Source organism: Motacilla alba, chromosome 20, assembly GCF_015832195.1.
Source record: "Motacilla alba alba isolate MOTALB_02 chromosome 20, Motacilla_alba_V1.0_pri, whole genome shotgun sequence".
In the NCBI taxonomy this organism is placed as follows: Eukaryota; Metazoa; Chordata; class Aves; order Passeriformes; family Motacillidae; genus Motacilla; species Motacilla alba.
Window position 1 is genome coordinate 15433801 of NC_052035.1, and position 25458 is coordinate 15459258.

The following is a 25458-nucleotide window of genomic DNA, read 5'->3' on the forward strand; positions in this document are numbered from 1 at the left end:
CCTGTCTCTGACATACGCCTCAGAACTACTTTCTGGTTCAGACATTTGAAATATGAGCAGAGGCTTCTGTTGAACAAAGTGTAACCTTTTATTCAGTCCAAGAAGTTAAAGCTTTGGAAGAGAAACTGGTTGAATGTCTAAACAAACTGAACTTTATCTTGCTGCTCCAATGAAGATATCTGTATAGCTGGTAAGTGCCTTATTTAAAGTACTCTAACATGCTCAGTTTTGTTTTAAACCAGTGGCCAAGATCCTCAAGTATTTCATCTAACCAAGTTAGCTTAGTCTCTGTGCTGACAGAACAGAGCACACTTTATCACTATAGTACCAAGACCAAGAGCAACTTCTCTATAAACCTGCCAGCTGCAAAGCAGTTAAAGTGACTGGCAGCACAGTAGCTAGGGAACATTTTCCTAGGTTATACTGCCGCACCCATACACAGCATCCGCAAAGCATGAGGCAGCAGCAGGATCGAGGGCTTAGCAAAGGCCACCCTTACCTCCCTCCCAATTCAAGATTTCATTTGAAATGGTAGCTGGAGGTCTCATGCAACAGTGCTAAAAACCCACTTTCCTGCCCCTCTAGCAAGTAACCCGTGTAGACGGCACACTCAGTTTAGCAAGCAAGGTGGCACCCTGCTCGATGACTACCTTGCCAGCAAACAGAGTAGAAATTTCCTTATGGCACATTATACTATTTTTTCCATAAGCTTTTTAAAGACATACAGAAACTTACATGAAAATACTAAGGATGTGAGGTCATTCCAAAAACTTCAAATACTATTGTCAGCTCCACCTCTCAAGACTTCTTTAATCCTTGTTGCACATTCTTAATTTAAGCATATTCCTGAAACTGTGCACTGCACAGATGATGCAACAGACAAATAAGGCTATTAGTAGTCTTTTCTGTGACCTGATGGGGCCCAGTCCCACACAAAGTCTCATGAGCACTAACACAGCAATCACTTCCAATTTACCACACAGTAATAGATAATTATCTCATAAATCAAGATCTGAAGTCTGTCGAGGACCTGTATCTTAACTTGGCCTTTGCCCAGCATGGGTACTTAGAGAGCTCCAGTGACATTCAAAACAGAACACACAGGCTTTTTCCAATGGAGAGTAAACAACAGTGATACATACTGTCTTGATTATGACAGCTCACAACGAATATATTTACACCCATCAGTAAGGGTGGGCCCATGAGCATGAAACAAATATACTCCATAAATCACATCGCCTTGCCGTTGGCACATTTTGCTAGTCAGCGGATGCAGTACTTAAGAACATTTATTTATGTGTTTGCACAAGAAGTAAGTTAGAGAAGTAATGTCAGCAAATATATTATTTTACACCAGAAATGTTACACTTTTAAAAATGTAGATTCACATTCTGAAAAAGTGTTTGAGTGCTGTGGGCAGAGGGTAGGGAGGAAGGCATCTATCCATTACAGGGTTTCATACTGTGTGAGTCTACTCAGACTCACACAAACTGGCCTTAAGGGGAGTTAAATGCCTGGTGTCTTAAGAATGCTTTTGAGAATCCTACTTAGTATCTTTTCCTGTCATGCTACTAAAATACAGTCTTTAAAGAATTTATTGAAAAACACACATCCTCTTTGTTTTTAAGATTAGATCTTGGTATTTGCCGATCTAATAATAATTAAAGGCCTGTTAATGAAGTAAACGAGTTTTCGGCAAAACTAGACTCTCCGATATGAGAGTACAAGATTAGAAACTAATAAAACCAAAATAAGCTACTGAAGAAAGGAAATCAAAATAGTTCACATTTTCCATGCATAGTATCAGTGCTTCTTTATGATTAATTTAATTGAAAGGAATAAGTACAGCTACTTAATACAAAGGCGCCAGTTCTAAACCCCAATTTGTCCTTGAAATATGGAAATGTTTCAAGCTCAATGCTGTAATTACAATCTGATTAAGGTTGAGTATATGCAGGTACACTTCATTTGGCTGCAAGAGGTATTCTGCAAAAAGTATTTAGTTCAACAACAATGCCTACCATTCAATATTTAAAGCCAAATCAGTTCTCTGCCTGTGTTATACCGACAGATTTGAGCATTCCGTTAATTAGGATCCCCTTTCCTCTATTTCTTTTTCATAATCCGTACCGTATTTCCTTCGTAGCGAACAGAGCTTAGTAGATACAATACTTTCAGTGAAATTGCAAAATAAGGACAGAACAGAATCCCCCCCAAATCAGGTTAATTAATCTTTCCTCAATACAGTCAGGTTATCACAGAGCATCTGCTACAATTTACTGCTCAAAACAAAGCTGCAGTGGTATTGTGCATGTCTCTGGTCAAATAAAATCTTTGATTTACGGGCTCAATTATTTAAAAATTAAGCAAGATGGAGTAATAAAAAGGAAAAAGCCCAAAGATTGGTATCTTCGCTCAATACTACATAAAACAGTGCAGTACCACCCGGAGAGGTATTAGAGATCGGAGAGTAACAGAGTCTCCTCCGAGGCCTACAAGAAAAGAGCAATAGGCAAGCCTTACTACCTGCAACGAGTTAAATTTCAGTTTATAAATAGTGATTGAACACCAGAACCACTTTCAGATAGCCTACGGAATCCCTGTCCTGAGAGATTTTTTTTATGCTTGACTGAACAAAGCCTTGACCCACCAACACTAACTTTGGTCACGGTGTTTGGATTGATGCTAGCATAATTATGCGATGACTTTCAGTAAAACACTGTTGTCAGGGAATTATGTACTACAGCCCAGAGATAAACTGGGACGTAGTACATAAGATACTGAGATAAACCATTATTACAATGGGCAGCTAAGATAGCAAAGTAACATTACAATTGACCCTACTTTGTTTAATTTTAAGATATATTACCACATTCTTTTTGGTTCTGATTTAAGAGGTATGTCTTATTAATATCATGCATGCTTTAGATTTTGCACACACACATCAACAGTCCCATCTTTACTGGACACAGAGTATGTAATCCTGACCACAACATTCATTCCTACCATCAAGGATCTTTGTTCCTGCCCATTTATGAGAAAAAATGGCATGCTTTTAAGTAAGGCTCTCAGTGTCCTCTGGATTTTTCTTTTTTGGTCCAAACTTTTCTATTCTTTACAAGAAATTTCCATTGCATAAAAACCTTATGCTTCCAGTTTTTCTAATGTTCTTTTAAAGAACCAGTACCTTTCATTAAAAAGCCATTTTTCAACAAATCTCACATGAGCTCCCAAGGACTCCTCAGGCAGGCAGAAAATCAGTCTTACTCATGAAAGTTTTTATACAAGTGGCACTCCTCAAGCAGAAATGTTTATCCGCAGAACTCTCCAAAATGACGCTGTCAACATTAGCATAGAAATTCAAAGCAATTTTATGAAGATTAGCAACCATTCTGGAAGTTAGTACAAGAGGTCTACGACTACCAAAACCAGATGGGATGATATCCTTCCTGTTCAAGTGCCAAAAGCATTTATGTTTTCAGATCCAGTTCCTTCCTTGTTTACAGATAAATGGCTAAGCAGTTGTACAGTTTCACATCATCAGGATGCAAACTTTATGTATTCTCATATAGTGCGCTGGTGGAAACGCCAGGACAGAGCTGTAAATTTCTTTTATTATTACTTTTTCCTTACATTTCCTTGCTTTTTTTTTTTTTAGTTCCCATACAAGTAGACTGACTGAACTGTACCTAACAGTCAACAAAACTGAGCTGGAGAGTCATTGAAAAGTTGTCGTATTAGCATCTGATTAGCAAATAAAACATAGCAACTAACTGAGGAGCACACAGTCATGCCTTTATGTCATGCAGTTGCAGAAGATTGGCTATGAAGCGTGATGGATGCAATGCGCTTTCTTATCAGTAAATGCCACACTACATTCATCCAGCGAATGATCCTCTGCTACAGGACATCCCACACAGCATGGGAAGTTATGTTTAGGTACACTGCAGTCAGAAGTTTATATTCTTGTGCACTGTCAAAATTATTTGGAGAAAGGTTACTAGTAATTGTCTCTGGGCATAGAATAGCTTCTCTTTTCAAAGTCCAGTAAGTATTTTTCAGTGTATGTTACAGTCCACTGAAAGATGAAAAAGCTACAAAGCCTTACTCCTGAGCTTTCATCCGTATGAAAACTTGTTACATTCTCATACAGATGAAGCCTATAAGTAACAGTGTACAAGCAATAACAGGATAATCACAGCACACCATGGAGGGAACACAAGGTAAGAACATACTAAACTTAAGCCTGATATCATTAATCCTCTTTAAGAATAAAACTTATGTGATCTTCTTTTTCATCCAAAGTAGATTTATGACGGATGCTTAGACAGTATGCTCAGACAAGTGCCAGCATCCAGTCAGGATCAAAAGTTATTTATCTTACTTACTTGACTCTTACTTGTCTCCACCTCATTTACCCCAGTGTGTCATCTGTCTGCAAAACATGGCTTAGGAAAAGTAATGTTTTGATGAACACGGGTATCTGAAAAAACCCTCAAATTATTCTGTCCTTTGAAGAGATCATTCTCCAAAGGTTTGCCTTCAACTGTCTCCTTTCATTTTCTTTCATTTTGCTTTAACCCCACCTTACTCCAACCAAGCCAGCTCACCTATTTCAGGGCACCTGCTAAACTGCACAACATACAGGTTGAACTTACAACAAGAGATTATTCCGAAGGAGGCGCTTCCTTTCTTGAGACCAAAATCCCAGTGAATAGAATGTCCAGAGAAGTTTTCAGTTCACTACCCTCCAGCAACAGGGATAGATGCTGACATATCAATGTAATCGAATATTGAAGGCTCAAACTGCTTACCCCAGAAGCTATGACCGAACCTCAAACAAACAATATCCAGCAGCGTTTTGCATTATATCTGCACTGAGCCCAGAACAGATTTAGCTAAGAAATCCTGTTTCATCATCAGTCCTTAAAAATAACACAAATACTTTGCTCAGAATAATTATCGGTTACTTCAGGAAGAAGAAAACTCTAGTACTAGTGATAGAGAGAATTAAAAACCAAAGGCAGATATATACACACAAGGATACACTGTATCCCGCATCCTAGGAGGAGCATCCTTTAATGGTCCAGGTATTCCCCAAAAGTCTAACAGTGTTAGATACCATGATACATATCAAGGCCAGGTCATACCATGCATTTCCTCGAGTGAGGTGGAAGACAGCAAAATATATACCATATTAACATGGAACATTAAAAAAAAACCCTTTCTTTTTCTAAGGGAATTGAAATTATTTTCTCCTTGTCTTAACTCCCTAAATATCAATAGTTCATGAGAATTGATCCAGAGAAAACAAAGTTAGTTGTGACAGAAAACTTACCGAACACAGTATTCGCTACAGCAGAAGCCAGTAGGAATGCCTAGGGAAAAAAAAGCATATGAATGTGTTTTAGCATGCTCTCAAAGTTTACAATCTACTGTTCAGGAATTTCCAGGTTCAAAACGACTGAGTCTCCTAGCTGCTGGATATTCTGTGGCAGTCAGTTCCGTAGTTAAACTCTACACTATCTGAAAGTAGCCTTTTTTTATTTTTAACCCTGCCATCTGGAAATAAGGAGAGTAACTGAAATGAGTGAAGAAGAAAACACTTTCCTCCAGTTGATTTCCCATTACACTTGTGGTTTTGTATAGATCTACCTCGTACTGTAAGGCGAACATTAAAAAAAAAAAAGCTGGAAATACTGTGTCTCATTAAAAACACAGAAACAGTCCATTTTACTCGTTGATACTGCATATACCAGAAATACTTACATTCGAGAGGAAGGCATAGCATGACTGTATAATAATGTAGTATTTTCAATCTTCTAATCTCTTTCTTCACTGACAACACTCAACTTTTGGTACACTACTTAGCACTGGTCAGTCATTTTGACAGAAGAATTAATTCAGATTTACTTTTTTTTATTTTACTGGGTGGAGGAAAATTGAACAAAGATCTATTGGCTATAGCACATCCTCTTCTTCCCTAGGTAAAACACTAAGAATAAAGACCAAAGCATCACTGGAGTAAGGACAAGTCTCCCAAACCAAATGATAGGGATATATTCAGTCAGTCACCCTGAAAAGAAAGTTCTCTTAAGTCACCGTGGCTTCTTCTTCAGTGACCACTCTGACTGGAATTACTACCTGTAGTTACTAAATCTACATTTGAAAAAAAGTCTCACTGCAACTTAGAAGTCCATGTCAAGCTTTAACTTTGCATCAAATTTGTTAAGTAACAAGCTTATATAAGATACCCAAAAGATATACAAAACAGTGGCAGTAATTTCAGTACTTTTAATCCGTGAGCAACCAATTAAAAAATACACAATTCACAATACAATCCTTACATAAGCTGGAAAAGATATTAAGGTTCATGTCAAGTTCAACATGCGCTACTTTTAACTTTAGTCATTAGCATTCTCATTAGCAGTAAATACATGAGAAAGGATTACGAGCCGTCAGGAAGCCAGATGTTGAAATTTTTATATAATTATTAAAAAAAAAAAAAAAAAAGTAGCCCAACAAAGAGAGGTAACAGAAAAGGAAGCACAATGGTCCTGACCTGGCTCGAGAGCTGTGGAAATGTACTATGCTGTCTTAAAAAGACAAAAGTCCATTAATGTGCACTTAAAGGGTTCTGGTTTTGTATTTTCAATTAATACTAGTAAGACAAGAGCTTGTTGTGATGCTGCTTACTTTTTACAAAATACAGTATCTTAGCTCCCACTCCAGCATTTAAGTAAACAAAAACCTCAATCCAGTATATGAAGGATTCTTTAGGCCCTACCCCAAAACAGCAGAAGCCAACAATAAATATCTGTAGTGACAGAAAGACAAGACACATTCCAAGTGCAGAGTGCTCTACATCTTGGAGAAAGGTCAGGTAGCTTTTAGTAAATAAGAGCAACTTACACAGAAAAGAGCTTTAAGGTAGACAAATGAGGTTGAACCTATAGATCCCTTCAGTTTGATTTTCACCATTGTATCTGAAACTACAATATTTTAAAAAAGAACCATTGAATAGTCTTTAAGTTTAACTGTTTTACAGGAGATGTGTTTCCTAATGTCTTTCTTCCTCTGTATATTAAAGATAGGATAATTAAGACCTTTAGCTTAGCAGCATGCAGTCCTTACTGGAAAGGTTGGTCCAGAATTACCATCGGAAGCAAGAAAAGATGTGTTGTCACCTAGCAGTGATCATGTAGAAATAGGAACGGTTAGAACACTGTAAAACAAGAAACTAAATTAATATAAGCAGTAGTTGATACTTAGCATGAGAGTGGTTTATGCACAGTCTGGCATATGAGAATTTATTTCTAGACAATTGATTTTTTAGCAAGCACTTGCTCACCAAATAGCTTGAAGTTCCAGTCAGAAAAAGATTCCTAACTGGAATTCCAGCAATAAAAGCGTGCCTGCGTGTTATTAAAGGAAACAGTGGAAAATTTCTCAGGCTGACATCCAGAATGTCTGCGGTTCCTTTTCACATTTCTCTTCTTGCAACTTACAAAGCAGACACTAAAACGGATCCTAAAAGGTTTTTTTTGGTTGTTGTTGTTTTTGTTTTTAGGAATTTTTTTTCCTTTTCTTTTGTGAAGCCTGGAAATTTCCACTGCTTTAAAAGAGCTTTTTAAAAAGCTGTCTCAAATATACTGCTCAAACAACCTTCCACTTCCACCTAGACAGACTCTTTAGTTTAAAGCAAAAGTTTCATTGTTATAAAGCAGACCTAATATGAGGAGAAATAAAAAAAAAAATTTGCTCATCTACCAAAAGTATTGCTTGGCCAATCTGAAATATTATTATACTGTGTATTAATCTTGATAGAGGTCACTGGAGGTTCAGCTACAGAGATACAGATGGGTAAGAGAAAACAAAGCAGTTGATAAAGCTACGTTGTAGCTGTACATTTGAACAGAAACTACAGTGGATGACACACAAGCTATTCTGTTCCTGTTAAACGATCAAGTAATGGCTGTCCCTCAACTTAGTGGAATTTGCACTCAACAATTTTCCATTGTTCCTGAGTCCCACTCATCATCCATGTTACCTGCTTATTGTCTCTCACACAGCCAATACAAGCCTGCCAAGTTTGCTAGCACTAGTTCTATACCTGACCTCTACAAATCTTATTCAACAGCCTCTAACATACATCACCAAAATTAGGGGGTTCACCAGAAAACCTACAGTTGTAATACAAAAGTCTTTGAAAGCTACTTCAGCCAGGGAAGATGTTTCCATTTTTCAGTTTTCTGTGCACTGATTAGAGAAACTGCCTTCCTGATTTTAAGGGGGGAATCAAATGTACATTCTAGGTTAACAGGAGATGTTTGCTTTTTTCTATTTTAATCAAGTGAACAGTTCGCAGATAAAGTAGGCTTGCTTTTGTTGCTATTAGCGCTACCTTTGAACCTATGACTAGATAAATACTTGAAATACTGATTAGGAGGGGATTCTTTCAATTACTACCTAAGAATGTTAAGCAATGTGCTGAGTGACATTCTGGCCCATTGAGTCAGAAATCTCTACTCTGAACATCAAAAAGGCTGGCATAGAAGATGAAACCAGGAGGGTACTATAACAAAAGATGCTGCTATGTTTACTTTAGTTTGCAGCAGCAAAGATGGACTGAGCACAAAAAGAACTGCAAACCAAGTCATAATTCCCTATTTCCACCTAACCTCCGTAGCCTAGCCTTTATGGGGAAAGAGAAATTATTATAGGAGATGATGTCTGAAAAGCCGATCCAAATCACTGACAAAGACATTGCAAATTTTTGTTTGAAATCATTTCCTTAAGATGTAAGCTGCCAAAAATAGAAAACCATTTTAAAGTTGTCATTATTAATACAAGAAATTAATTTTTGACCCTTTACTAGTTCTTCCATAAGATTCAAAAAAAACAATGTAGCATTACCATATACTGATTGTTTATCTGCGTGCGCACACACACACGCGTCTGTGCTCCTTTTAGACGTCTGTCTAAAAGGTTTTAGAAAAAGTTTATCCACATAGAATGCTACCCCTCAGACACACGTAGCAGCAAAAAGCAAGTAGCACAGTTTACCCTTTTCTAGCCTTCTAGTGCCTTACTAGCCTCCAGAGAACGTGATGAAAAAACCCAGCAAGGTTAAGATGCTCATATACTCTATAGGGCAATTGGCAAAGCATTAGAACTACAAATTGAGTGCATAAAGCAAAACCAGAGGAATGCTACCTTTGATTTAGATTTATTTAGTTCTTTGGACCCACACAAAATGAACAGAGAACCCCTGACTGTTTTGAACAATCGTTTCCCCAAAACACTGGGCAGAACATGTATTTCACTGGGGATTTTTGGAGTAAAGTAAATCGTTTAGTTCTCTCTTTTACTTAACCCTTCAATTAAAAGATACCGCAACAAAAGTCACCCCGTCCAGTCCCGGTTACATTACCTGTTCAATCACTTTGGGATGTTTCAGTGAGGCGGGGCATTCTGTTATTAAACACACAGCACACAGAAGACTATATATCCTTCAAGAGATTGAAGGCAAAGTAATTGTGTTTCACTTTTCAAAAATCAGTTTATTCATAACTGTACATTTAAAAAGTCACCAATTAAGTAGTATTAAAGTAACAGGATTCATTTGAAATATACCTCCCATTTATGGAGGTATTTGATAAATTAAAATAAATAAATATGGAGGTATTTGATAAATCAAAATAATTTGATGTACCTTCACTCAACTAAATGCAGCATACGAAAATCACAGTGAGTGGAAATACATTCCATAGCAGATTTAAATCAGTAGCAGTTAAATTCTTTTACAATTGCCTCTTTCCTAATACACTACACCTAGAAACATCAATAGATTGAGTCAGGGGCAAAAAGGGGAAAAACGAACAAAAAACACTACAAAGGCAGGCTGCCCCAGCATTCAGGTCAGATGTCCTTAGCATAAAGGGTACTATTCCTACCTTCCCACTCTCCTCCATTTTTTTAAAATTAAAACAAGTCGGAAGAATATTTAAGATATTTCTAAGTACTCAAAAACCTTGAACATGAAATGCAGAAGATCCTGTACGGTACACTCCTTTAAGACCACGCTTTCAAGAGAGACTCATTTAAACGCAAGAGTTGAAGCAGCCTGTAGTGTCAGACTCAAGTGTCCAATACCTTTTCACACGCTACAAACGGTTTAATTTTGCAAGCAAATATAATCAAGATACCTTTTCTTTCTCAGAGTTCTTGAAAAATAAAAACAACCCCCATTTTCTAGGAAACTATACCACAGATATTAATAATAAAGGTTTTGTGATTGTGATTTCTTGTCCACTATTAATAAAAAAACCCCACCATGATCAAAATATAAGGTTCCATTGTTAAATGGATTTGCTTCTTCCTAATCTGCATTTTGGCTCAGCTGTATGTTAGGGTCTACATCAGTGATACAATGCAAAAAAAAAAAAAAAAAAGTAACTAGGCAATGCAAGTTAATAAATCCAAAGCCAAGAAACACAAAGCCACAGGCAAGCCCCAAAATGCACGCAAGTCATATTCCAAATAAAATCAGACTGGCAATAACACACTGTAATCAGGAGAGGTACTTCAAGTGAGGCTGAATGCTGGGTTTATTTTGTCTATCACTTCCCATATCCCACTGCCTCTATCTTCACACGTCAGCAGTGAATCCATCAAATCCAATGGCATTAGTTAAAAAAAAAACCAAACCAGTAGTAGTAGTAGTAAGAGTTGAAGGAAATTCTTTACAACAGTCAGTTGAACAGCAGTTGTAACAGCAGTTAACAGTAAATGTAATCACTGCATGTTATAATGCACAATCTTGTTTAAAATCAAAAGTAACAAAACTGAAACAAAACAAAAAGCCCAACCCCACCCCCAAAAGGACCCAATTTTGTCTTTTTCTTCTAAACCCAAGCTTTTATTCTCTGGTTTTCATTCATATACTATTTGTTTCTATGAAGCTACATTTTATGTTCAGAACATATGACTTTGTCAAGTGAAGCAGAAGATTTTAAGATAGAAATATTCCAGGAGAAAGTACTTATTTTTACAATAGTGATGAAGCTTAAAAAAAATTTTAAGCTTATTTTAAGAATCCATTTAAAATGTATTACAGATACCATATACTAGAAATTGCCATCCCTCACAGAATCAGATTTCCTTTTGTTTTGTCTAGTTATTTTAGTTAGACTCCAACATACTATTTTCTGTTAACTTCTATGTAAAAGAGGAAGAAGATACTGAGGATTCAAATGAGTCTGAATATGAGCTGACAAATTGAGAAGTTTCGCTTTTAAAGGAAAACTTGACCGTGCTCAGGAGTAGGAGCAGAAACCACAAATAGAACCAACTTTAGAACCAAAGAAAGAGGATCGTGGGAATTATCTCAACCTCCCGCTACATTCTAACTCATAATCGCCCTATTTATATCCCAGAAACAGTAACACCTACAGTGGCATGCCACCCAAGCCGGGGCGGGGGGGTGGGAATCTCATCTCCACCCCTCAATAACAGTTTCATTACAGCTACGAGGCAGAAATGGACAAGAGACATGGAAATGAACCTTTCCGTTGCAGTGTTTTTCATCCCTTTTCTTATTACCAGAGATAAGAAGGAGACAAGAGAAGTCAGCTCTAAAACTTACCGAGGCTACAGGATGACCAGGAGAACGCGATTATCAAGGTCTTTGGAACCGCCTCGGTACCAGATAAACCCAAACGAATAGTAGAGAGGGCCATTCTAACCGAGGTATTTCACCCACACCCCGCCTCTACTCAGACTGAGAAACCTTGGGTCAGACGATTCTAAAGCCAGGTCCACAGCGACCTCAGGTCTCTTTGTATTCTACGAGGAACCTCCACCCAAAATCACCACACTTAGATGTGCATCACATAGCGACACGGGAAGCCTTCAGCCCACACATCAATTCCCCGCCACTGCCCCAGGAATGCCCCTTCAGAACTCAGTCACCAGTAAAGTTACAATAGCTAAAAAGAGGTAAAGGCAGCCACACATTGCCCCATTGCCCGGGGAATCCCCTCATCTCCAGCCCTGGGAATACTCCTCACACACAACCCATCTACGCTCCCCTTCCTCCTCTCGTCAGGGAGCCACGTTCATATTGAGGAGGGGGGCGAAAGACAGAAAAGAGCCACCCCTCAAGGCCACCACCAAGCTTCTCCTTTCCCCGGCAAGGGGCAGCGCTCCCTCCGCCATCCCAGTCCCACTCCACACTAGAAGCAGGGAAACGCGAACCAGAACTCCCCTCTCTCCACTCGTTACTCACTCCCTCCCTCCGAATCCCACTCACCTGGGAAATGAGCCAAAGCTCAGCTACATCTCCATCTCCCCCACACTCAGCCCCGCACCGCCATTTTCCTCACTGCCTGGATTTAAATCGGGACCGAAGCAGGGACACCAGGCGGCGTGAGGTATTGTGGGACCTGTAGTACCCACACGGGAGCTCACGGTACTTGTAGTCCGCGCCGGACTCGCTGCCGGAGCCGCCAGGCTCAGCCTGGCGCCAGCGCTCCTGTGTCGCCTCTGCATCGCCGCGGTCTCTGCAGTAGGGCGGGCTCAAACGGGGAGGAGGAAGCGGTCCCGGGGGAAGCTGGCTATGCCGTTCACCCCCCGGCGCGTGCCCGCGGCACTTGCTTCGTGTTCGTAGAGGTCACGAAATGCGGTATCTGTATCATTAGACTCTCTGGGAGTAAAAAAAAAATAACGATTTAGAGAAAAATATTTACTCCCCGGGAGCCTGGAATTTTCTACTGCTGCACCAGACATATAGTTTTTCTTCTTTTTTTACACATAGTCTAGAGGGGGCCCTAATTAGTGCTCCAGATGGCACTATCTAATACTGGAATCGATTAACCACTACAACAGTACGCACATCCACAGCAGCAGCTAAATTAGACAACCAAGAGTTAATTGGATCATGATTTAACTAGATAAACAGGCAGTCTTCCAACAGAGCTATCAGTCACCATCAAGCCCACCCCGCACACAAACCCCACCGCCGCCACTGCGTCCCGCCCCGGACCCATCTCCCGCCGGCCGGCACACTGCCCCCTGCCGACGAGCACCGCGTGCCTGCACACCGCCCCCCCCCCCCCAACGACACGGTGCCTCGGCGCGTCGGCACGGCGCCCTGCCCCGGCCCTCCCCTCGAAACGCCCCAAGTGCCGCAGGAAAGACCCCAACAAGCTTCAGCCGTCCAGCTTGCTGCCGGATCGAAAGTCCGTCACCAACCCCGCGCTTCAAAACCACTTTCCCGCGGCGCCTTCCGGTGCGGGTGCACCGGAATACCATCACCGGCACCGGGGACTCGCGGAAGGCACACAAAAAGCGCCACAAACCGAAAAAAAAGACCCCGTCCCGAAAGCCGCCATCTTTGTCCTGCGTCACGTGACGGCGTAGGCGCTGCCACGTTCTAGGGTTCGGCTGAATGAAAATGAAAAAGAAATTGTAGACCTGAGAAGGGGGCTGTTGGCATCGAGGCGAAATGAGGCAGGAGCTGGCACGGTGACTGGGGATTGTTGGGCAGGAGCTGAAATCACGGTGGGGCTGGCATATTGATGGCGGGCTGGGCTTAGAGAGCCTCGGGGAGGAGCTGAAGTGCTGCAGGGCTGGAGCCAAGAGCAAGATGCTGCCCTTTGAAGCTGGAGAATCGTGCAGCTGCAGCTGGAAGAAGAGAGCTGTCAGTGAAATAAAGCTTGTGGGTCAAGAGCTGAAATCACTGGGGCTCAAGCTGTCATCATTGCATGTCCGTGATGAGGGCTGAACATGCCACCAGAACCGTAGGGCTGGCACACAGACTGTAGTGCTCTTGCACCAAAATCACTGTAGGCCTGTGACACGCATGCTGGGGCTGAGTAGAGTGTGTGAGTAGGTGTGAGCGTGTGTGACTACCTGTGTCTGTCTGTGTCTGCTTGGCTCTGCATGTGCAAGTGTATGCCAACCGGTTCTAACCTAGAGTGTATGACCTTTGCCTCTCAGGTTTTTAGGACATTTTGAAGATTAGGGGTCTTTTAGGGAATTTTTAGGGTTTTTTAGGGTCTTTTCATGGCACGACACATGGAGGCTGAGGGGCAGGTTGAGGGGCACTGCGGAGGATTGAGAGTGACAGAGGCTGGGAGCTGAGGGAGGAACAGGGAGAGAGAGGGGACAGGGGGTGACACACCGAGATGCTGAGGGTAGCAGGGGCAGCCGGAGGATGACACAGAGAAACTGGGGGCTAAGGGAAAAAGGAGAAGGCTTGAGGGTGACACACAGAGCCCGTGGGCTGGGGGCAGGGGTGGGGGTTGAGGGGTAAAGGGAGAGGGCTTGAGGGCTGGACAGTCCAGTGGCGATCAGGGCTACAGGGATCAGCTTAGGAAGCAAGAGTAGGGTACAGGTACAGCACCCCTCACTCCAGACCTAACTTCACCCTAAGCAGCCTCCCTAACAGCAGCCTTTTCCCCCAACAATAGCACAACACGGCAACCCCAACAGCGAGACCGCACCGGAACCCTCCCAGTGGGACAACACAGCAACCCTCATACGAGGTCAATGACAGAACCCTCAGAGGACAAGAAGACCCACTGCAGAAAGGTGTAGGGATGACATCTGTGAGATAGAGAGCAAGAGGTGGAATGCGGAGGCTGAGCATGTTTTTTTTTGAGTTTTTCCCCAGGACTTTTAAAGATATTTAGGGGACTTTGGAAGGTTTTTTAGGACTTTTCTGGGATTTCTTAGGGTATTGTTGGGGCTTTTTCAATGCTATTTTAGGATTCTTTAGCATATTTTGAAGATTACAGTCAGGATCAGAAGAAGCACCCTCTGAAAAGGCAAAGTTTTAGGACTGCAGTGGAATGCTTTAGAAGGGGCCCAGTGGTGGCACAGTGGGTTGGATCCCACGCTGCCAGTCCCAAGGTTGCAAGTTTTAGACCCAGCTAAGTTGTTGTGGTTAGGGTTGGATGCCCTCAGCTTTAGTCTGGGAGAAATTCTGCACAGAAAAACTCACCCCCCGAGTTTCCTGATGCCACTTTGCAGGAGGTGCTCGGCACTGCCAGGACAGCCCGAGTTCTCGGCGGGGGCAGCTTCGCTCCGGGAGAAATCCTGCGCACGAACACCGGCCCTCTTCCCTGTAAAACCAAACTCACCCCTGCTGTGTGTCAATGTCTGTTTGCAGGAGAACTTCAGGGGCAGCAAGAGTTCTTGGTATTGGCAGCTACGGTCTGTGAGAAATTGTTCTCTGTCTGCAATTGTGGAGGCCAAATCCCAGTTTTGGCCACGGGCACACAGAGAGGAAAGACTTGTTAGTTTCCTTGGAAAGAAAAGTCTGGCACCCCATTGTTTAAGGGGCAGACAAAGGGCTTTATAGGGGAGGGAACTCCCCACAGGACCTTTCTTTATCTCAACCTCCACTCCAAGGTCTAGCAGCACCCCGTGTGACCATCTCCTTTCAGAGTCTTACCTGGGCATATCTGCACAGGGAGCTGATAGTCCAGAGGGGCTGATGGGGGTATCCTACATGTCCCTCCAGGAGATATGGTTGGAGCATCCAGCAGGGACTGGGGAGCAGCCGGACCCACCCGGGGCACGGAGCATCGCTTCGAGAAAACACCGTGGGAAGAACCTTTTGCCAAGGGGCAGCATATGGGATCCAGGAGAGAGCTTCCAACTTTCTCCTTTTACTGTGTCAATCCCTCCCCAGAGCCTCCAGACCCTCCACAGCACTCCCATAAAAAGAGGGGGGTTATTAGGAGAAATGGGGTTTAAGTGGAAGGAAAAAGCTTCCTTTTCCATTATTTTTTGTGTTCAAATTGTGAGGGAATCTGCTTCCCCTGCAATTTTAATGGTCTCAGTTGAAAGAATTCCTGCCTTTTCTATGCTGTTAGGGATGTTAATTGATAGTGAGTCCCCATTTTCCATTATTTTTCCAGTTTAAATAGAAGGGGAAAACCTTGGCAATGTTTTTTATGGTTTTGAATTAAGGGTAACCACCCCCTTTTTGTTGTCCTAAGGCTTAAATTGAGGGGGAAGCCCAGCTGCCCCTCCTTCTTAAGGGTTTGGATTTCAAACTTCTTTTTTCATCACGAGACAGATTTAAAGTGAGGAAAGCCCCTCTTTTCCCAATATTTTAGAGGATTAAATTAAAGGGAAGAAGCCATTAATTAGCCATTGTATCAGTTTCAATAGAGGTAACTGCCCCATTTTCTCATTTTAAGGGGTTCACTTGAAGGAATCTCTACCTTTTTCAGCATTTTAAGGATTTAAATGTGCGTTTCAGGGCGCTTCTTTCTATGCCCTAGGACCAAATATCTCAGAGAAGGGTGAGCCTAGCATGTATTTAACCCTTACGCTGCCTGGGAGGCTATTTTTTTTTTTTTTTTGTTTATAATGTAGATTGCCCTAATTAGAAGTCCCAAGGAGACCTAGACTACTCATATCATTAATATTCCTCTCTACTCAGTCACACGTGAAGTACTACTCAGTAGTCACCAAGGAATATATATTTAAGTTAACAGCAAATTACCCAATTTGTCTAGCTACACTACCTAAACACAAAGTTTTATTTCTTACCAGTTTTCTGCCCTTTTGCTCTAAGTAGGTGTAGCAAAAAAGAAAAAGTTGTCCTTTCCCTGAAGAGTTTTCTCCTATTTCAAGCCCTTTACTCCCCTTGCATTCAAGGTAGAGGAGCCAAACAGCTGCAGCCGCTCTGAGGGCTTTTATACTTGGTGGGATTTGCCCCCCTCCCTTTTCCTGGGTGCCATGGGAACGAGAGGCGGGCACCATCAGGGGTATATTAACCCCAGCTTTTGCAGAGGGGCTTCATTCCCTCTCTGGGATCTGCTGGGATAAGAGCTTTCCTCTCATTTCAGTGAAGATGCTCTTTTAGCTTATCATAGCTTGTTTTCAGCAGGTAATTTTAGGTATCTGAAGTCATAGAGGCTTTGAAGATGCTATGAAGAAAACTGCCTTGAATGCAGGGAGTATTTGAGTTCATGATTTTGGGTTGTGTGTTTAGGGGTGATGAAGTGCTTTTATAATTTCTGGTTTTGTTCTTGGGGTTTTTTTTGTTTTTGTTTTTTTTTGGTTTTTTTTTTTTTTTTTGAGGAGCATAACTTCCAGAAAATCCAGGTTGTGTCAAGTACAATGTTTTTTTCTGCAGCTTCATTGTGTTACAAAAGGGATCTTCCCTGTATCAAAGATGATGCTTGAGATTCAGGTTTCAGATGAGTTGAGGTTTGTGACTAGGAGAGGGAGAGGGAGGAGGTATCTGGTTAGGAGTTACTGTGGAGGGGTTTTGAAGGCAGCAGTGTGAGAAATGGTGTCTATTTGAGGGCCCTCTAAGGCTTTTCACAACGGTAGCAGAGGCATTCACATGTCACAAGCGCACAAGCTCATCTATTGCAGTCACGGAAATGCCATGTAACTTTATGTCTCTCTAATCCACGTGCTGCTCATAATAACAGCCACAGCCTTGGACTCAGGATGAAGCTGGAGACTCAAGGACTCCGGCACACTCAGGAGAGGGCAAGTAGCTGCCTTGATGGGATTTAGCCCACATAACACTGAACTCATACATTGTGTTTTGTTTTCTTTATTGTAGCTGACTAAGAGGCTAACAGGGGATCACAGGGCCCTCTGAGGCAGACTCATTTCAGGTCCAACGTGGATTCACCTCACCGGTCATCCAAAAGATAAGTTGGGGGCCACAGCCTGGAGATGGGATGATAGGAGAGTAGTGGCTTGGAAATTCCTAGACAGATTTAAAAATTTGCAGAGGGTGAAGAGATGTCCTCTAAGGGGCCCCTTGGGACAGCTAAAGGGAGAGGCTCTGCTTTCGATTGCAGCTGTAGGGTATGCAGTGCAGAGCAGTTCCGGTCTGTGTCGTGTCGTTCGGTGTCCTGTGTTACTTAGTGTGTCTTTGGGGTCCCTTGGATCCAATATCTCTGCCTTCTCCCCTCGAGGCCCTTAGCAAAACCATCAGCTGTCGTGTCTAGGTTCTCGAACGCTGGCGCTTCTCAGCAGGATGCCAGTATCATTTGTTCTTTTACCGGCGGGCTCAGCCGCATCTCGAGTCACATCTCCAAAGCATCGAGTCATAGACGTCTTTTGAGGCCTTGTTCCCGGCTGTATCAGCATCCATCCTTTCCAGCCGTGAGCTGTAAAGTCCTGGGGCACGTAAGATTGTATGATATAGAGAACATTCTAAACATATCATTGTCTCACAGCTGCCTTGATCATCGTGACCAACAGGTCTTATAACAGGTCACTCTGTTCCAGTCTTCTGCTCCTTAGAGGAGCTGCCTCCATCCACTGTCCCCTGAGCATCAGTCATCTCTTTTGGCATCCTTGTGGTCCTCACCACTACTTATTCTTGCCAGGAACTCTTTTCTCATCATTGTGTCACACTTTGTAGTATAAAGTGATGTTTGTGTTTAGAGATCCCATTGTTTGTCACGTCCTGTCCTGTGTCACAGGTGTCGGCACATATTTGTGCCGGAGCTGCTCTGCCCTGCTGCGTAGCCTGGTGCGATAGGACAAGTCCCGGGGACTTGAACTTTGTAGTGTGGGGTGTAGTTAGACTCTAGATGGTATTCCTAGATTGACAAAAGGTGTTTCCACCTGTTGAGTTATCCTGCAGCCCTTTGACTTTTGTTCTAACTCTTTTTCAGATCCAGAAGGATAGAATCCATGGCGGAGCGCCCCATTCCGGATGCAGGGCTTCGGCCGAGCAGGTCAGTCACGGTTTGTGTTTGCAGGGGAAGTGTAAATGGTGACTCTGTTACAGCAGTGTTCTTTGTTTTTATTTTTAGGAAGTCAAGCCGGATAGCAGCAATCAAGTTGAAGAGGGCAAGGTGAGCAGTGTCCAGTGGACAGAAGCAGTTGTTATTGCTGAGGTCTCAATTTCTGTTGTAACTCTAAGCGTCCATTCTCGTTTGTGTGCTTTAGGCAGTCCACTCAGAGTATGCCAGGCCCCCGTCACCAGCCACCTGATGGACGTGGTTTGCTGCTTTCGTGAGCCCTGTGGACGTCCGACAGGACTCGGTGATGAAGCCTTTGCTTTTTCTGTTTAAAGGTGGCACCCGGGTAGCCTTTGGCAATGGCGGAGGAGTTGCAGTGAGTCAGGGAAGCGGGGAGGAGGAGCGAGGGTCCACTCCGGTTTTCAGCAATGCCACATCACCTCGTCCGCTCTTAACCCAGGCGGACCCTGCGACGACAGCGTGGCCTCCGAGCACGGCGCAATCGTGCCGCCCGAGGACCCGGGCATTCTTAGGAGAGCGGTGAGTAGCAGAATGGTTGGGTGTGGCCGACGTGCCGCCAAGATCACATAGTGATGCTCTGTTTTCTTGACTGTAGGAGACTACGAGACAACAGCCCAGCAACAGCAGGAACTTCCCAGATGGCGAGGTGGCCTTCCTTTGCACCTGACATGGACCGGGTTCCCCAGATGTCTTAGATAAGTCGAGGGCGGTGACCCAGAGAGGGGATGAAAGTGGGATGCTGGGTTGGGACTCACCGGAGGGGTTTCTGAGTCCGCTTTGGAGATGGGGATGTGCAGGAAGTGCCCCTTAGGCCACTGAAAGGGAAAGTTTCACTTGTGATCACAGCACTGAGGTGCACAGGGCAGAGCAGTCCCGGTGTGTCTCGTGTCACTTGTCTATTGTGCATTCTGTGTGTTTGGGTGTCTCATGTGTTTTACCTTAGCCCTTTGAGGGGCCTGTCAGAAACCCAGGCATCATTCTTAGCATCTGTGATCTCAGAGTTCCTTGGCCTGGCACCAGTGCCATAGAACTTTTGACTCGGGAGCTCAGACAGGCATCAGAATCGCATCTGTCTTTAGAAGCATCCGGTCAGATGTCTTTTCAGGTCTTGTTCTGAGCTGCATGGACAGCTGTGCCGCACAAGGATCCATTGTGGTGGATTAGGACTTGTAAGAATGTGAGGACTGGTAGAGGATTCTGGCCGTAGGTTTCCCGGACATCCATCTTTGCAGTTTCTTGGAATAAATATTTCAGTTAGCATCTTCTTTCTCCTGGGCTCTCTGAGCCTCATCAGCTCGTCGTGGATCTCGCCTCGGTCATCTCATTTTGCGTTCTTTTGGTCCTTGCAGTCATTCCTCTTGCCAAGAGATTTCTGTCCCTGTTGTGTCCCTATTGTTTGTCACGTCCCGTCCTGTGTCACGGGTGTGTGCACATATTTGTGCCGGAGCCACTCTGCCCTGCTGCGTAGCCTGGTGCCATAGGACAAGTCCCAAGGACTTGAGATTTGTAATGTGGTGTGTAGTTGGACTCTAGATGGTATTCCTAGATTGACAAAAGATGTTTCCACCTGTTGAGTTATCCTGCAGCCCTTTGACGTATATCCTAACTTTCTTTCAGGTGCTGATGCATTATATCCTTGGCAGAGCAACCCATCCCGGGCTCGTGGGTTCCCCTGAGCAGGTCAGTCACTGTTTGTATCTGCAGAGGAAGCATAAATGGTGACTTTGTTACAGCATTGTTCTTTGTCTTTATTTTTAGGAAGTCAAGGCAGATGCAGCAGTCGAGGCTGAGTGGGCAAGGTGAGCATTGAGTAGTGTACAGAAGTAGTTATTGCTCAAGTCTCACTTTCTGGTGCAACTCTAAGCCTCCATTCTCGTTTGTTTGCTTTAGGCAATTGACTCGGCGTATGTCCAGCCCCCGTCACACACCGGCCAATGCACTGGGTTTCCTGCACATGTGGGCCTTGTGGAAATATTACAGGACTCTGCGATGAAGCCTTTAAATTTTCTATTTCACCATTCTATCTGGGTAGCCATCAGGACCGGCCAAGGAGTTGTGGTGAGTCGGGGAGGTAGGGAGCAGGAGCGAGGGTCCGTTCAGGTTTCAGCAATGCCAAATCAAGTTGTCTCTGCTTAATCTAGGCAGACCCTGCGACAATGGCGTCAGCCTCTGAGCACGGCCAAAGCGTGTGGCCCGAGGACCTTTGGCATTCTTAAGAATGTGGTGAGTAACAGACGTGTTAGGTTTTGGCCGATGTGCTGATAAGCTTGTGCACTGATGTTTGGTTTTCTTTCTCTTGGCAGAGCAAGATACAACAGCCTGGTGCCACCAGGGACTGCTCAGATGGCGAGGCTGCTTTCTTTTGCACCTGACACAGATTGGCATGCCCACCTGTCTGAGAGATGAGTAGAGGGCTGCGACCCGCAGAGGGGATGAAAGTGGGATGCTGGATTGGGACTCACCGGAGGGGTTTCTGAGTCCGCTTTGGAGATGGGGATGTGCAGGAAGTGCCCCTTAGGCCACTGAAAGGGAAAGTTTCACTTGTGATCACAGCACTGAGGTGCACAGGGCAGAGCAGTCCCGGTGTGTCTCGTGTCACTTGTCTATTGTGCATTCTGTGTGTTTGGGTGTCTCATGTGTTTTACCTTAGCCCTTTGAGGGGCCTGTCAGAAACCCAGGCATCATTCTTAGCATCTGTGATCTCAGAGTTCCTTGGCCTGGCACCAGTGCCATAAAACTTTTGACTCGGGAGCTCAGACAGGCATCAGAATCGCATCTGTCTTTAGAAGCATCCGGTCAGATGTCTTTTCAGGTCTTGTTCTGAGCTGCATGGACAGCTGTGCCGCACAAGGATCCATTGTGGTGGATTAGGACTTGTAAGAATGTGAGGACTGGTAGAGGATTCTGGCCGTAGGTTTCCCGGACATCCATCTTTGCAGTTTCTTGGAATAAATATTTCAGTTAGCATCTTCTTTCTCCTGGGCTCTCTGAGCCTCATCAGCTCGTCGTGGATCTCGCCTCGGTCATCTCATTTTGCGTTCTTTTGGTCCTTGCAGTCATTCCTCTTGCCAAGAGATTTCTGTCCCTGTTGTGTCCCTATTGTTTGTCATGTCCCGTCCTGTGTCACGGGTGTGTGCACATATTTGTGCCGGAGCCACTCTGCCCTGCTGCGTAGCCTGGTGCCATAGGACAAGTCCCGGAGACTTGAGATTTGTAGTGTGGGGTGTAGTTGGAGTCTAGATGGTATTCCTAGATTGACACTGGATGTTTGGAGCTGTGAAGTTATCCTGCAGCCCTTTGACTTTTGCCCTAACTTTCTTTCAGATGCAGAAGGATAAAATCCATGGCAGAGCATCCCATCCTGGATTAGGAGGTTCCCCTGAGCAGGTCAGTCACTGTTTGTATCTGCAGAGGAAGCATAAATGGTGACTTTGTTACAGCAGTGTTCTTTGTTTTTATTTTTAGGAAGTAAAGCCAGTTATCAGCAGTCAAGTTGAAGAGGGCAAGGTGAGCAGTGACTACTGGAATGAAGCCTTTCTAGTGCTCAAGTCTCACTTTCTGGTGCAACTCTAAGCCTCCATTCTCGTTTGTGTGCTTTAGGCAATTGACTCGGCGTATGTCCAGCTCCCGTCACACACTGGCTGATGGACCGCGTTTGCTGCTCTCGTGAGCCCTCTGGGATTCTTACAACACTCAGTGATGAAGCCTTTGCCTTTTTTACTTAAAGGTGTCATCCGGGTCGCCTTTGGCAACAGCCATGGAGTTGCGGTGAGTTGGGGAAGCAGGGAGGAGGAGCGAGGGTCCGCTCAGGTTTCAGCTAAGCCACATCACCTCGTCTCCTCTTAACCCAGGCATACCCTGCAACGACGGTGTGGCCTCCGAGCGCAGCAAAAGCATGTGGCCTGAGGAGCTGGGCATTCTCAGCAGAATGGTGAGTAACAGACGTGTTAGGTTTTGGCCGATGTGCTGATAAGCTTGTGCACTGATGTTTGGTTTTCTTTCTCTTGGCAGAGCAAGATACAACAGCCTGGTGCCACCAGGGACTGCTCAGATGGCGAGGCTGCTTTCTTTTGCACCTGACACAGATTGGCATGCCCACCTGTCTGAGAGATGAGTAGAGGGCTGCGACCCGCAGAGGGGATGAAAGTGGGATGCTGGGTTGGGACTCACCGGAGGGGTTTCTGAGTCCGCTTTGGAGATGGGGATGTGCAGGAAGTGCCCCTTAGGCCACTGAAAGGGAAAGTTTCACTTGTGATCACAGCACTGAGGTGCACAGGGCAGAGCAGTCCCGGTGTGTCTCGTGTCACTTGTCTATTGTGCATTCTGTGTGTTTGGGTGTCTCATGTGTTTTACCTTAGCCCTTTGAGGGGCCTGTCAGAAACCCAGGCATCATTCTTAGCATCTGTGATCTCAGAGTTCCTTGGCCTGGCACCAGTGCCATAGAACTTTTGACTCGGGTGCTCAGACAGGCATCAGAATCGCATCTGTCTTTAGAAGCATCCGGTCAGATGTCTTTTCAGGTCTTGTTCTGAGCTGCATGGACAGCTGTGCCGCACAAGGATCCATTGTGGTGGATTAGGACTTGTAAGAATGTGAGGACTGGTAGAGGATTCTGGCCGTAGGTTTCCCGGACATCCATCTTTGCAGTTTCTTGGAATAAATATTTCAGTTAGCATCTTCTTTCTCCTGGGCTCTCTGAGCCTCATCAGCTCGTCGTGGATCTCGCCTCGGTCATCTCATTTTGCGTTCTTTTGGTCCTTGCAGTCATTCCTCTTGCCAAGAGATTTCTGTCCCTGTTGTGTCCCTATTGTTTGTCACGTCCCGTCCTGTGTCACGGGTGTGTGCACATATTTGTGCCGGAGCCACTCTGCCCTGCTGCGTAGCCTGGTGCCATAGGACAAGTCCCAAGGACTTGAGATTTGTAATGTGGTGTGTAGTTGGACTCTAGATGGTATTCCTAGATTGACAAAAGATGTTTCCACCTGTTGAGTTATCCTGCAGCCCTTTGACGTATATCCTAACTTTCTTTCAGGTGCTGATGCATTATATCCTTGGCAGAGCAACCCATCCCGGGCTCGTGGGTTCCCCTGAGCAGGTCAGTCACTGTTTGTATCTGCAGAGGAAGCATAAATGGTGACTATATTACAGCATTGTTCTTTGTCTTTATTTTTAGGAAGTCAAGGCAGATGCAGCAGTCGAGGCTGAGTGGGCAAGGTGAGCATTGAGTAGTGTACAGAAGTAGTTATTGCTCAAGTCTCACTTTCTGGTGCAACTCTAAGCCTCCATTCTCGTTTGTTTGCTTTAGGCAATTGACTCGGCGTATGTCCAGCCCCCGTCACACACCGGCCAATGCACTGGGTTTCCTGCACATGTGGGCCTTGTGGAAATATTACAGGACTCTGCGATGAAGCCTTTAAATTTTCTATTTCACCATTCTATCTGGGTAGCCATCAGGACCGGCCAAGGAGTTGTGGTGAGTCGGGGAGGTAGGGAGCAGGAGCGAGGGTCCGTTCAGGTTTCAGCAATGCCAAATCAAGTTGTCTCTGCTTAATCTAGGCAGACCCTGCGACAATGGCGTCAGCCTCTGAGCACGGCCAAAGCGTGTGGCCCGAGGACCTTTGGCATTCTTAAGAATGTGGTGAGTAACAGACGTGTTAGGTTTTGGCCGATGTGCTGATAAGCTTGTGCACTGATGTTTGGTTTTCTTTCTCTTGGCAGAGCAAGATACAACAGCCTGGTGCCACCAGGGACTGCTCAGATGGCGAGGCTGCTTTCTTTTGCACCTGACACAGATTGGCATGCCCACCTGTCTGAGAGATGAGTAGAGGGCTGCGACCCGCAGAGGGGATGAAAGTGGGATGCTGGATTGGGACTCACCGGAGGGGTTTCTGAGTCCGCTTTGGAGATGGGGATGTGCAGGAAGTGCCCCTTAGGCCACTGAAAGGGAAAGTTTCACTTGTGATCACAGCACTGAGGTGCACAGGGCAGAGCAGTCCCGGTGTGTCTCGTGTCACTTGTCTATTGTGCATTCTGTGTGTTTGGGTGTCTCATGTGTTTTACCTTAGCCCTTTGAGGGGCCTGTCAGAAACCCAGGCATCATTCTTAGCATCTGTGATCTCAGAGTTCCTTGGCCTGGCACCAGTGCCATAAAACTTTTGACTCGGGAGCTCAGACAGGCATCAGAATCGCATCTGTCTTTAGAAGCATCCGGTCAGATGTCTTTTCAGGTCTTGTTCTGAGCTGCATGGACAGCTGTGCCGCACAAGGATCCATTGTGGTGGATTAGGACTTGTAAGAATGTGAGGACTGGTAGAGGATTCTGGCCGTAGGTTTCCCGGACATCCATCTTTGCAGTTTCTTGGAATAAATATTTCAGTTAGCATCTTCTTTCTCCTGGGCTCTCTGAGCCTCATCAGCTCGTCGTGGATCTCGCCTCGGTCATCTCATTTTGCGTTCTTTTGGTCCTTGCAGTCATTCCTCTTGCCAAGAGATTTCTGTCCCTGTTGTGTCCCTATTGTTTGTCACGTCCCGTCCTGTGTCACGGGTGTGTGCACATATTTGTGCCGGAGCCACTCTGCCCTGCTGCGTAGCCTGGTGCCATAGGACAAGTCCCGGAGACTTGAGATTTGTAGTGTGGGGTGTAGTTGGAGTCTAGATGGTATTCCTAGATTGACACTGGATGTTTGGAGCTGTGAAGTTA

At 44.5% G+C, this 25458-nt stretch overlaps 1 protein-coding gene and 3 long non-coding RNA genes across 15 annotated transcripts in view; 3 read left to right on the forward strand and 1 right to left on the reverse strand.

Moving 5' to 3' along the window:
• NCOA3 (nuclear receptor coactivator 3) overlaps window positions 1–12966 on the reverse strand; it is a 54486-nt gene extending 41520 nt beyond the window's left edge. For 5 of the 12 annotated variants that reach the window (XM_038158594.1, XM_038158600.1, XM_038158597.1 and 2 more), the window contains exons 1-2: window positions 12314–12693; window positions 5339–5378 (exon numbers count right to left, since the gene is read on the reverse strand). The gene's annotated coding sequence lies outside the window, so the exon portion shown is untranslated. The other 7 variants (XM_038158589.1, XM_038158599.1, XM_038158595.1 and 4 more) reach the window with 7 other exon arrangements.
• Window positions 12967–18964: 5998 nt separating this feature from the next.
• On the forward strand, window positions 18965–19404 carry LOC119710250. Its single transcript, XR_005259525.1, has 3 exons — window positions 18965–19113; window positions 19198–19277; window positions 19354–19404. It is a non-coding gene; the product is annotated as an uncharacterized LOC119710250 (long non-coding RNA).
• Window positions 19405–20372: 968 nt separating this feature from the next.
• LOC119710251 lies at window positions 20373–21194 on the forward strand. Its single transcript, XR_005259526.1, has 5 exons — window positions 20373–20438; window positions 20517–20557; window positions 20649–20816; window positions 20900–20981; window positions 21062–21194. It is a non-coding gene; the product is annotated as an uncharacterized LOC119710251 (long non-coding RNA).
• Window positions 21195–23729: 2535 nt separating this feature from the next.
• Window positions 23730–24609, forward strand: LOC119710338. Its single transcript, XR_005259538.1, has 5 exons — window positions 23730–23853; window positions 23932–23972; window positions 24064–24231; window positions 24315–24396; window positions 24477–24609. It is a non-coding gene; the product is annotated as an uncharacterized LOC119710338 (long non-coding RNA).
• The last annotated feature ends 849 nt before the right edge of the window (window positions 24610–25458 follow it).